This window comes from Carassius gibelio, chromosome A17 (genome assembly GCF_023724105.1).
Source record: "Carassius gibelio isolate Cgi1373 ecotype wild population from Czech Republic chromosome A17, carGib1.2-hapl.c, whole genome shotgun sequence".
Classification (NCBI taxonomy): domain Eukaryota; kingdom Metazoa; phylum Chordata; class Actinopteri; order Cypriniformes; family Cyprinidae; genus Carassius; species Carassius gibelio.
In genome coordinates, this window is record NC_068387.1 from 13474257 (window position 1) to 13488610 (window position 14354).

Here is a 14354-nt window from a genome sequence, read left to right on the forward strand (position 1 = left end):
CAAGGCAATAGATTATCGATGACTGATCAAGGCAGAGCCGGAGGGACGAGGGAGCGCAGTGGAGCCAGTGGGATGACGGGCCACAATGGAGACGAGGGGGCTAGGAGCCATAGTGGAGCCAATGGGTCAGAGGACCAAGGTGGATTCCAGAACGTAACCAGCAGAGACTCAGGAGATGTACTGTATAACCTGGGGAATTACCTTCCCTACCCAGTCAATTAAGTCCTCTTTAAAATGGTCCATTAGTTCCTCATAATATAATCCAGTGACCAGTTGCAGTTCACGCTCACCCTTGCTCAGGCTGATGTGGTAAAATACACAGAGTAAGCTGTCAAGGTAATGAGTCAGGCACGTGTGTGTTCCTGTGTGTGGTCTTCCAGCAGATGGTCACCCTGCTCGAGGCATAGCAAAAAATAAACTGTATCAGTCCTGTATTTTGTTCCGGTGATGGTGCTGTAAGGAGCACATGACGATAAAGAACTAAAAATTACAATCTTTTAATAAATCCACAAAAGAAACGCTTGAGAAACACAAGCAGGACAAAGGAACTTAAACAGGGCTTAAATGAACAGAGACAAACACAGGTGAACAGAATGAACTAATCAAGTGAGCATGGGAAACTACAGTAGGTCAAGAAACAAAACAAGAACAGGGAAAAACAAACTAAAAGTCTATGACCGTTACAAAAGTCTAGTCAGGAAAACACTGTACGTCCATATGCTCTTTCATCAGGTATTATCTCAAGGCATTAGTAAATTTAAATTACTTTAAAATTGGTGTATATGTATTTTACATGCAAGAACCGCTGCTGTGCAGATTCATGAATTTGAATGAAATTGCAATGGATTTGTTCAGGGGTTAGCACTCAATAAATCATACAGAGCCATTACTGACTCTTTGTTGTATTCACAAACCAAGTGAAATTTATATAGCACAGATCAGCTAGTTAGCAATCAGCTAGGTAGATCAAATAAATGAATTTGAATGAGTCTTTTTTTCCTTGTGGGTGAAAAGTTTGGTACATTCCGACCACTGACCTATATCAGCAGCACCAAATAATGTCTAATAATAGTGAGAACATGTGTGCCAGTTGGCACAATCAGCTTGCCCATAGTCAAATGTGTCCCAAAAGCTTTGAAATCAAGCAGCAATCCAAATGTTCTAGATTGCTTTACATGGCATTAATCTGGAAGCTACACAATGACCCTTATTAAACTCTCTCTGATGGCACAAAACAGTTCCAAGGTCTTATGTTTTTGTACACTACAATTCAGCAGAAATGCATATAATTTCACACTGGCTTTAAAATTGATGATTTAAATTTAAATGAAAATATGTTAACTGTATTTATATTAATTCAATACCACTTTTCATGTGCTCTTGGAATGCTTAGATGAATATTTAAAGTCAAGTTGCTGTCTAGTTAATGTCTAGTTTCTGCCGCTTATGGGTGTTACAGAAATGTCAGAATAATAACTTACTTTTGGCACTATTAGGATATTTTCTGTTTATGTCTGAACATTACTGTACAGTAGCAAACATATTTCAGCCACATGAGGGTGCTATGAATCCAAACATTCCCTTTAACTCTTTGAGATACGCCTAAAAGGAAAATACTGTAGTGAAGCCAGCTACATAATTTGTTAGTGTCAGTCAAGCACTAACTCAAGACATCATTACGTTCTGAACAGGCAGCTGTTCCTCATATTCTGGGATGAAATTCAAGTCTATAAAAACATCAGATAAGGCATGATAAATAAAGAGAGGGAAACATAAACTATCAAGCCAGAGCTGTAACAGATACCTGATACAGAAGCTTATCTGACACGCTTGGCTACCTTCCTGTTTACACAAGATTTTCATTCCTGCATAGTGTTTTTGTGCCATTTTGCTCCACATTTCCTTGAGGGACAGTTTCAGTGTCCAGCTAAATACATAAGCATGACTTTATCACTCTTAAGTATGCAATTTAAGATATTTTAATTTTAATTAAAAAATGTTTTTCAATAACGGAATTTATTATAAGAATGCATTTTATTTTTAGGCTATAATTTGAGTTTATTTTATTGACAAAAAAAATTTCCTTTTGAAAGTTTCAATATAAATGAAATGTAATAAAGCTTGTGGTTTTCAGTAACTATTGGAATCTCTACAAGGAGCATGTGCTCAGAACTGCAGAGTTGAAATGAAATGGAAATGCAGTCTATTCCAGACAGACCATAACTGCGGTCATGAGTTGGTCGACTCCACCCAAATAAACCAATGAATTCAAATCTCTCCTTCTCTGCACACACACATTCCAAAAATGAGGAGAAAAAAAGGCACTTTCCCCACTAAAGCCCAACTAAACAACCCCAGGATCAGATGTTTTCAATTAGGATTAAATTGTAAAAAGGGAGCAGCAACAGCAGTGGAGTCGCTTATTTCAACCGCCCAGTCACATGGCCTTGGCAAACTAATAAGTCCTTAAAACCACATTAAGGGCACTTGTTGAACCATAACCAATGACCTTAACTGACACATTTACCCCCTTGCCCCGACTTTCACCTGCCATCTACCTCTGTTTTGTTTTTCTGGGTTGATTCTGTTTGTTTTTGCCCAAAAATGCATTGGGGCCTTAGATTTGTATTAGAAGTGTTGCTTAGTTTTGTTCTCAAGTGTCAGTCAGTGCTCTTTGTGGAAACAGACCAAAACCAGAGCAGTTTCTATTTATAAAAAATTATTATTAGATAGTATAAGACCTTTCACAATTTTCCGTCTGCATTTATGATTGATTGCATCCAGCTCAGCATTAAGAAGACATTAAGACATTAACTTGCTGGAAGGTGATATAAGTTGCTTCTGCCCTACTTAAAAGCCATTAAATAATATTTAAATGGACTGAGTTGATATGCTTTATATGGATCTTGCAAAACGGCTTGATTAAATGATAAACAAAGACCATGCCAATGAGTAAACAACATTATTAATGCACTTGAAGTCATTTTGAAGAGATCTATTTACTTTGCAACTCAGACAAGTGACTCCATAGAGGGCAAGCAAAACAAGACCAGATATATTTTTGATCAAGAACACATTATATCATTTTCATGCAACAGGTCTACAATAGGCTGAATAGGCGTAATTTCAAGTTCAAGACTTCACAGATTTCACACTTCACAGATTTTCTGCAGCCAGTGGTTATAAGGTTCCTTTCAAGCTAGAGCCAGGGAGACTTCACAAAGAGGAATCATTTACAAAACCAGGAGGAAATCGTGAAGTCTGTCACTGTCCTATCTCAGTCATCATCCCTCTGATATCTTCAATTATGATATCTGTTTTATTCCAGTGTCACATCTGTCACCACAGACTTCACATTTGTTCACCATCTGTATCAGCATCCATCTCGACCACAGCATAGTATAATAAAGTGGAATTTTAGAGTAATATTTTAAATAAATACAGAAATAAAGTCTCAACTGTGAGATATGAAATCGCAATAAAAGTTTTTAAACACTAAGGGAGAATCGTGCTATACACATATGAAATGGAGATTCTCAACCGAATCAAAAGCCAAAATGGGTTCATGCTGTAAACTTTGAGGAGGAGACCAATATCTACCTTTTATAGGCAAAAATATAGAAAAGGTAGTTTTTTTAATCAGCTAAACAAATACTTAAACTCAAATGGATACCTGGACAATTTTCAGTCTGGTTTCTGACCACATCACAGCACAGAGACAGCACTCATTAAGATGATAAATGATATTCGCGTAAATTCTGACTCTGGCAAAATATCATTGCTGGTTTTGCTAGATCTCAGTGCTACGTTTGACACTGTAGATCATAACATACTACTACAGGGACTGGAAAACTGGGTCTGGCTTTCTGGGATGGTACTCAAATGGTTCAGGTCATACATAGAAGGGAGAGGCTACACTGAAAAAAAAGATTTGTTGGATTTACTCAATTGAATTATGGACATTGGTTCCACACATTCAGTTTGAGTTCAAAGTATCCTATGCATTTATGTGGTTTCATTATAATATGGTTGTGTTAATCCTATGTAATTTCAAAAAGTAATGTGTACATAGTCTTTTCAAGTTATACTAACATAATTCAGTTATGCTAGTTTAACATAATTTTTTTATTTCAGATATCTGCTTCAATCATGTTAATTCTGTGCAATGAAATCAAGTTATCTTAACATAATTTTGATAAATTCACTAAAATTAAATTTTAATGCATTTCAATGGTTTGTTGTTGCATGTTTCATTTCACGTAACACAAAAACCTTTTGTAAATCCTTTATTTAATCATTTGAACAATGTGTAATTTAAATGGCATGTCTAAATAACATTGTGCTTTCAAAAGCATAGCATAAATAACTTCTCTGATGATTAAATTTAATAAAAATACATCAGTTTTAATTAGACTAGTATAAAAACAAAGACGGTTCATTTTGTATGCATAACATGTAGATCAACAATATATTTAAACCTTCAAAAGTTTTACAAGATTTTTTTTTTTTTTAAACAATATCATAAACATAAGTAACATTATACTGCATGTAACCGTGTGTTTAAAAACTAATACAACATTGTAACACTAATTTATTTCATTTCTCTCAGAAACCTTAAAACTGTACACAAGAACACCAGTACCTGGAACTAGGGCTGCACGATGTGTCGTTTAAGCATCAATATCGCGATGTACGAATCCACGATAGTCACATCGCAGGATGTGTGATGTAGGCTGTCGTAGTTGATTCGTTATTCATTAACTGTACGGGCAGCTGCTCCCCGTCTTTTGATGAATGTGATTAGCCGATTAATTGTACAGCTAAACCATCATAGAGTAAAAGTTTATCATTTACGTGTTTTTAAGTCCTGTCAGTTTAACAGGGCAGAGAGAGACAGAGAGAGCACGAGAGAGAGCATGCACGAGAGAGAGAGAGAGAGAGAGAGAGCTTGCACGAGAGAGAGAGAGAGGAGAGAGAGGGAGAGGGAGAGAGAGAGAGCACGAGAGAGAGCATGCATGAGGGAGAGAGAGGAGAGAGAGAGAGAGCATGCACGAGAGAGAGAGAGAGCCCCGGCCGCACGCTCATCGTCTTCAAACACCACGGGCAATGTCTTGCTCTCTCTCCCTCGCACATATTAATCAATTGACACGATGGTTTAGATGTTTTAATCATTTAAAATAAGAACGTAAGTGTGCTCACCCAATTTTTGTTTGTAAGAAAAAATTAGATTAGATTTCATATTGCAATATATATCGCAGAAAAATAAAATATCGCAATGTTATTTTTTCCCAATATCGTGCAGCCCTACCTGGAACTTATTTCAAGAAAAACGCTTTCGTCTCAAAGATAATTATATATAGACATTACAAAATAATGTGAAAATACAGTATCTGACCCTTACCTAAAGTATAAACAATGTATCTTATTTATGATAGTTCATCCATGTGTCATAGATTCAGCTCTCTAATCAATCAACTTCTGACCCAGTCCAAAGAAGGGCCAAATTCAGACAAAAAAAAAGATAAAGAAACAAGAGCAGGCAAAGGGGAACAGTCTAAACAACAAGATCACAGTTTACCCTCTGCGGTGGTCTTGCATGAAGGCTGCTGAAATTTTCAGAGGTTGATTGTTTGTAGTCACAGAAGTCATTCAAAAATCAGTCCATCTCACTGGTTGAGTTCAGATTTGAAATTGGGCCTTGATAGAGAGTTCACCTGCATCCAAGTCCATGATGAGTTTTTGGTAAATTTCATATGTAAAACGCAACTTTGTGGGGTACTGCAGGTTAAGAGCATAAATTAGACCAAACAACATTGAAGTTGCAAAATCCACACTGTTGAGGTCCTGAAGCACTGCTACACCCTCTAGCACAATGCCTACATCATGGGCTTCATTGTCTGCAGTGTGCTTTATCAGGAAGATGCCCATGGTAGTCTTCTCAATCGCACACTGTAAAATAAACTGGATCTTCTTCCATGTCCTAAAGACAGAAAAAAAGATGAATATGTATTACAATTAATGCTACATGTCTAGTGGATATAATTATTATTATTTTTATTTATGTTGCAGTGTGCATATTTGATGAAACCATGGTTTTTAGATGTATTAATATATTTGCTTGTTGAACATAGTGCAGATTCCATCAGTTAACCCCTTACTAGTAACCCCCCTTTTTTGGCATGGAGACCGAAATTACATACCCAAAATAAAAAGGTTTCTGCTCATGATTCTTTCTGACTAGATACATATTTAACATATGTTCACAAAGCTGACACTTTAAAGTTTACTGTTCAGGAATCAGAATCACTCAGACTGTTATGATAATAGAGATATATAAGCTCAAACATAAAAACAAAAATAAAAATATTAAAAACATATGTTTTAAATGTATTTAAAAAAATGTTGATGTAGGAAATGAGTTTGAAAACACAGTGTAGCTAAGGCCACAAGTCTTCCAAGACTTCATAAAAAATTTCATAATCGAATCTGTAAAACTGTGAATTTTATGAAATATTTTCTAAGGCCATGTCATGTGTGTTTTTAGAGAAGGCTAATCAGATTGATTTATGGCCCTTGTCATCTCTGTAAGATCTCACATGTAAACTTTCCTGTGCTCTTTGTGTATGTTTCACTGTTGAAAACTGCCCGAATCATGATTGTATTGTTCTCACCAAACGGTTCTTTCACACCTCCGCCAAGTATGACACATTATCCGCATTATTCTTTTATCATTATTCTTTTGTTTTTATTCCACCTTTATTAGCCTTGATTGTGGTTTTTCAGGCTTTACAAAGCAACAAAGCAGCGATCTCACTTCAGTCTCTCTTTGCATTTAGCCCTTATTTATCAAAAGTCTTACTATAAAAATACAACAAAACATTTTCTTACGACCTTACGTGAATTATTGAGACAAAAATGCATTATGAAGAAGAAAAGCACCTGCTATTAGTAGCATTGGTGCTAACGTTAGCATCAAGCTACATCTGACAATTTATGAAATTATTAGTACACTTTTACTCAAAACTCACTTTAAACCCCGATCGAGTGTTTATAATAACTTCCTTTAGCGATCAGGGGTGGAATTTGGTCGTTTACTGTTGTAAAAATATGTTATTTGTTGCCTTTTTCATCGCTGCACAAGTTAGCATTTCCGATGTACATTTTCGATTTTTTTTATAAAAACGCCCCAGATCTCAAGAAATTCTCATACCAAGCTTTACTATCGTAATCGCGGGTTTATTATTCGGATATTTTGTGTGTACAGAGGTGTTTCAGTGTTGTTTTGGCAAGATAACTACCAGGAAGTGTGCAGGAAGCATGTGACACGATGGGGCGGTGTCCAGATATGAAACTCTAAGATTGATGTTTGAAAGACCCAATCAGAGTCTGAGTCACACACCGCACGAGCTGTGACTACTGCACGCACACAGAGATCGCTGGGAGAGGCTGTTTATCATCTGATCGCGTAAATCCGTGGAAAATGAATAGAAATGACGATTCTGTCTGAAGAAATATGAAGTAAACATCAGTAAATATATCCATATATCTCCGCAGATATGCATCTTTGGTCTGTAAATCCTTATTGACGCTGTTCAGTGAGTCTATGTGAACACAAATAAACCGCTTTTGACGTGACTGAATATGAGTGAGTTGTGAATTTCTATTCAAAATGTGGCATAATACGGATTTATTATTTTGCACTCCTGACATAAATCACTAAATATCTGTCACTGCAACAATGTTTTATCAAAATATTGGTCAAATATCGAAGCTTGAGTCTTTAAACTTTCCATTGATGCACAGTTTGTCCAGATGAAGTAAGACAGTGATGTTTAATGTGCTGTGAAAGTGAAACAATAATAAACTGGGGCCGTCAGCGATGTTTGCACGCAAAGGGGTTAAGCTATAACTACTCACCACATACTCCTGAATGAGCTCTTTAGGGTCCTCATTAAGATAGATAACCAGTCCTCTGATGGCAAGTTCACAAGCTGCATCAATGTCATCCTTAAAAATAAGCCAAAGCAGAAAAAGAAAGGTTAGTTTAAGACATTACTCAAATCACAATTAAACAAAAGAGCACAATGGGTCTCATTCACTAAAAGTTCCTAAAAAATGTATATGTTGTAGTCTAGAAAAATATAATAAAGATAATAGCTTGATTTTATTATGTGAAATGTAATGCAACTTACTTACTGCTAATAACATCAATTACAAAAAATAGAGTGTGAATACATGCACACAAACAAAAAAAAATTATAGTGTGCTAACAAGACATCCAAACAATGCATTTTAAAAAATCTGTTCAATAAAGCAAAAATAACTGTTCGTGCCTTATTGATCACTAATTTCCCAATTCATGTTTATAGTAAAACTTGATAATATTTTAACACCAAGAGAGGGTTTGTGCTAATTCAGCATCATCATATGCAATTAGCCAACTATATACAGAAGTAAACCTTTAAAATATATTTATATCTATAATCTGTCAATATTTAAACAAATGTTGATGTAAGAGATTATGTGAGCCTGGAGACTGTAAAATACCTTACGACTATATATAATTATTGGTTAAGTATGAAAGGGATCTTTTACAGGCAATCAGCCGTTATACTCCTAATGGCATCTTCTAGTTCAGACACAGATTCAGGCAAGCCAGATGGAAATACCACTCTCTGCCAGCTGCTCTCCCCCAAAATGATTCGAAGAACAGCCGATGTCATTGTCCAGTGCCTCAATAGTGAACTCAATAGTAAAACAATAGTGAACACACCCTCAACAACTGTTTGCATGTTTAGATACAGCACTTTTTAAATGTGGAATAATTTAAGAATTTATACAATATCACTGTAAATCAAAGTAGCTTTTCCATTATAGGAAACAAACAAAAAACTTTAAAAATTATTTTGAAGCTATTTTTACTTTTTTCTTCCTTACCTTTGCAGCAGACAAATCTCTTTAACGTTACCATCTGCACATGTCCAGTCAAATAGTCAGCCAAGAGGTATTCATCAGTTAATTCACCGACTTCTACAAGGCTAACTGCCTAACTGACTGACTTAGCTCGTAATTTGTCTTAACAGGCTTTGGAATACCAAATGTCACTGTAAAGAGAGAACGAGCAGAAATTAGTTATAACAACAACAATTAATGATTTTAAGTAACAATTTACTGTACTTTTCCAAATTAAAGACAATGCTATTTATAATATTACCCCCTTTTAAGATGTACCTTTTTGGAAAAAGACTTTTTAATTTTTTCCAAAATGTATGGTAAATACTAGAAAATTAACCAACATTCAGTTAAAAAACAATTTATAGCATACCATAAAATAACCTTTATTGCAGCAGTCATTTATATTAATTATGATATCCATCTCAAAGTGACAACCATGTTGGTTAGCCAACAAAAATTTTATTAACTTAGATGCGAAATCCTAATATTGTAATCTTAAAACCTGCCTGGGAGAGATTTTTGTGAGTTATGGGTTTAGGGCGGGTATTCATTTACTTGAATCGAGTATTCATTTACTTGATAAAATAGGTCCCTGCACCAAAAACATACTGTATGTTTAACCAGTGGTGGACGAAGTACACAAATCAAGTACTTGAGTAAAAGTACAGATACGTATAGTAAAATATTACTCCAGTAAAAGTACTCCTTTTTAAATTTTTTATGTACTTAAGTAAAAAAGTACTGAAAGATAGATGTTTGCAATTATATAGGCTACTTAATTTAATTTTATATTAGCACATTTTTTTTTTTTTTTAGAATCCTACTGCTCAAAATACCTGGGATTTTTCCAAAATAACCACTATATGGAGTCAAGATATATTTTTGTTGTGTATATGGACTACGTTGACGAGAGAAATGATCACTGTGAAGCTTACACTGTGATTTACCCGAGAGAAAGCAGAGTTGACCATCTTATTTTCACCAGTAAGAACAAAGTAATTTAAAGTTTGTTGTTTTACAGAACATCACAGTTATATATGACATTATAATAAGGCCTGAAGTTAGGAAGAACATTTTAAGGAAAATATAATTATATTTTCATAATGATTTTTTCCTTCTCAAATCTTGTCTGTGGTGTAAAAACATCCATGGCCAAACAGGGTGCATCTCTTCCCCTCTTTGATAATTACTGTAACGTTAGTTACCATGTTCTTAACATCACATTCTTACTTTTCTCCCCAGATGTAATCTATATATATATATATATATATATATATATAGGTGGTTGAATAAAAATAATTGGACATTATTTATAAAAATTACCTCAAGTTAGCACCAGCAAGCTTGTTAGCTAGACAGTTAGCATCAGCTAACAATATTTCAGTACGGTTATGAATAAACATTCATGTCTGTTTACTCGTTTAGTTAATCCAAATAAGGTTACTGTTGATAAACAATATAAAAACAGACGTCACATAGGACATGGTAGCATTTTAATAAAACTGTTAATATTACGGCAGCGTGGAATTTGAACATGCATGAGTTATTTTATTTAATCTGTGTTAAAGGTTTTTTTTTTTTTTTTTTTACCTAAAACACAGAGACGCTGATATGTGTCTGCATCGTCTGCACTCGAGCATTTCAGTGGGCTTAAACAGATCACTCTTTACAGTGGATTTAGTTCCCAAACAACGGACAATTTTTACCTAAATATGATTTTCAGTTACAATAATTTATCCCAAATTTCAACATTAATAACTTACTTTTATCAACATCAGACGCACGAACGCTCACAAGATCTCCCGGTTCTTACTTCTGGTGACTCGCACTAAACGGTTCATTTGAATCAGTGAGTGGTCGACTCCTGAACAGCTTCAATCGGATAATTCTAATTCGCAAACGAATCGTTTGGTGCGATTCGCGATCCGATTTAAAAGTTTATTTTTAAAAGACTCGGTTCGTTCATGATGAATCAGACACCGCTTCTCCGTGTCGGAGCACGTGATATATTATAGGGAGTAACGATATGTTTTATGAAATGTAGTGAATTTAAAACTACAACTGTATGCTTTGAAATGTAGTGAAGTAAAAGTAAAAGTTACTCAAAATAAAACTATTCCAGTAAAGTACAGATACTTGAAAAATGTACTTAAGTAAATGTAAAGCTACTCCGTTACTGTCCACCACTGTGTTTAACTCAATTATTCGTCATTAGACATGCACTGACAGAGCATTGAGCGAGCGCTTTTGCCTACGAACCCCTCCCCCACACAAATCCTAAAGTCCATGTTATTATTATTCACCTAATGAAAACTTGATTTCCATCTGTAAATTGTTTAATCGGATTGTAGAAGTTTGATAAACTAATGTTACCAGTAATATTTATGGTTTACTTAACGTTAAAAAAATCTGCGACGACACTCGACTAAATATACCATCGACATGATTTAAAAGCGTGTGGGGTTATCTTAAAACATTATTGTTGCATTTAATCTGACAATGAATGTATTTTTATAATATATCATACGATTGATACTGAAATTCTTACCTTTTAAAGAGCTTTGAAAACAATACAGTCAGTCCCCTCATGTGTCCTTTCCAAACCAACGGTCCTGGTGTGGTCTGGATTTCAAAGCCCATGCGCAGACGCTCTCGCGCACGTTGCTCCCGCGCAAACGACTATTTCTCAAAACTGAATTAGATTAATTATAGCCTACACAATGGAATTAAGTTGAGAAGAAAATACAAAGTAATTGTGTGACATGGGCTTATTTTAATTAAATAAATCAAACAGCAGGAAAAAATCATTTTACATGAACACAATTTGTTTGAAATCTGAAACAATTTGAACATTTTCTTGCAAAGTGATTATATCATGTTTTGATGATTATGTTGAATTTCATTTAGAATTTAAACAATAAAATTATGTTTCCATCTTAAACATAAATGTATTAAGTAGACTGTAAGTGTATTGTTTTAGTAAATCCAGTAAAACTGCTTTTCCTTTTTTTCAGTGTATTATGTGAGTATGAGAGAGCATAAGTCTAAGTGGACATCCATGACATACGGAGTCCCACAAGGATCAATTCTTGCACCGCTCTTGTTTAGCCTCTATATGCTCCCACTAAGTCAAATAGTGAGAAAGAACCAAATTCACAGCTATGCTGATGATACCCAGATTTACCTAGCCTTATCTTCAAATGACTACAGCCCTATTGACTCCCTCTGCCAATGCATTGATGAAACTAAAAGTTTGATGTGCCAGAACTTTCTTCAGTTAAACAAGGAAAAAAACTGAAGCTTTGCTTCCAGTCGAGACTTGGAGAAACTTGTTCATGCCTTTATCACCAGCAGGGTGGACTATTGTTATGGGCTCCTCACCGGCCTTCCCAAAAAGACCATTAGAAAGCTGCAGCTCATCCTGAATGCTGCTGCCAGGATTCTGACTAGAACCAGAAAATCTGAGCATATCACACCAGTCCTCAGGTCCTAACACTGGCTTCCAGTTACATTTAGGATTGATTTTAAAGTACTTTTTTTTACTCGTTTATAAACCACTCAATGACCTAGGACCGAAATACATTGCAGATATGCTCAGTGAATATAAACCTAACAGAGCACTCAGATCACTAGGATCGAGTCAGTTAGAAATACCAAGGGTTCACACAAAACAAGGGGAGTCCACCTTTAGTTACTATGCCACCCGCAGGTGGAATCAGCTTCCAGAAGAGATCAGATTTGCTAAAACATTAGTCACATTTAAATCTATACTCAAAACTAATCTTTTACTGGCCTTCAGATTATTACAGCTTTTTGTGAGGAATGAAACTTATCTGTATACAAAAAGAAAAAAAAAAAGTTATTTAAAAATGTTTTGCTACTGTGAGCACATTTGATAAGACTAGCATACAGTGTGTGTTGTGTCTATGCCTGTGTATGTTTATGCAAATGGGAGTATGGGTTGAAAACAATAACCTCGGATAGACTGCACCGTGACGGGGGGAGATTCTTTGGTTCCAGACTTCCAGGTGTGAATCTGCTGGCTGACTGAGAGATTTAGGAATGTGCAAGATCACAAGAAAAATCATATTTCTCCTTCAACCCGAATAAGCATCCCACGCTAACCTACTTCTCCCCATCCCCATGAGATCTTTTAATTAGTCAGAAGTGAAGGGCAAACTGAAGGGGATCTGCACAAAAGACACCCACATGCTGAAGAAAAACGGTTTACAGAAACCTTTTTCTGGAAAAAATAAATGACTAGAATTCAGTTTTAATGCCTACAGTTATGCAAAACGTCTGGAATTCCCAAAACACAATGAGCAATTTTGTGATTAAACAACATTTGCTGGACAAAAACATCTTAAACTATCCTAAGGTGGTTTGCTGGTCTTAGCTGGCCTCCCAGTCTGGTCAGGATGGTTTAAGAGGGATTGGAAACCAGCTTGACAAACAGCTCAGCCAACTTGGTCAGACTGCAATACCTTTTTAAACCAGCTAAGACAAGCAAACCAGCTTCGGTGGCCTTTCAGCTAAGAAATAAAAGGAAAAAACGTTTCAGTGCAATTTGTATAACATTTTAAAACTGATATTCCTTGCAAATGTTATCCTGAGCAACTCATGCAAAATGGCCTCGACACAAAGTTGGACCGAGGCCATAAACACAAGGCAAATTATTTGGAACAGTAGAGACTTTTGAACTGAAATTGGGACTGACGCCCAGGATGACTCAATAAAATAATAAAATAAATGAAAAAAAAAAAAACCTTCAGGCCCTGACCTCTCTGAGTCACACTGACGTGAACCCATAAGAGTCCTTGAATAAGGATTAAATAAACTCAATAACAAAAGTGCTTCAATCTCAGAGACATCCAAGCTGGATGTAGATTCAGGGCCCCTTTGTCCAAGTACAAGACACCTATTGTTGAGGCAGAGCCGGCACAGGGCAGAGCAGCCGGTTAAAAACACTGAATGCACAGTAAAGTTTCAGCATAATAAGAAAAGGTCTGTTGGATCATTAGATTCTGACAAGGTATACGCAAATAAACTTTTATATCAGAGAAAGTCCAGTCAAAACTTCAGTCACATTATTGCACTACTCTGTAATTCATCAATACCATTATTACCCGCCATTGTAGTTCTTTGTTCTAGGTGAGAAGCACCTGCCATTCCTTTTGTTCAATCAAATTAGATTCTTTGAGAAAATTGTTGAGATAAAATCTCACTTGAAATGGTCTACTCACTAGAGCCTTTCACAGCAAGAATGCTTTTAGTCCAGCTCCTGAATCCTGTTATTGAAAATCAGACTTCTCAAAATCATCATAAGAGAGGCTTCCTAATATGGCAAGAATAAACATACCCATCACAAATCTAAATCCTGCACAAGTGCAAAAACATAC

General features: G+C 35.6%; 1 protein-coding gene and 1 long non-coding RNA gene across 4 annotated transcripts in view; both read right to left on the bottom strand.

Annotated features, from left to right (window-relative positions):
• The window catches only part of LOC128031692 (NHS-like protein 1), a 60019-nt gene that overhangs the window by 40002 nt on the left and 5663 nt on the right, over positions 1–14354 (bottom strand). The window lies entirely within an intron of this gene.
• Positions 5720–11967, bottom strand: LOC128031699 (uncharacterized). Its single transcript, XR_008188135.1, has 4 exons — positions 11504–11967; positions 8938–9104; positions 7918–8007; positions 5720–5980 (listed from the first exon to the last, which is right to left on the bottom strand). It is a non-coding gene; the product is annotated as an uncharacterized LOC128031699 (long non-coding RNA).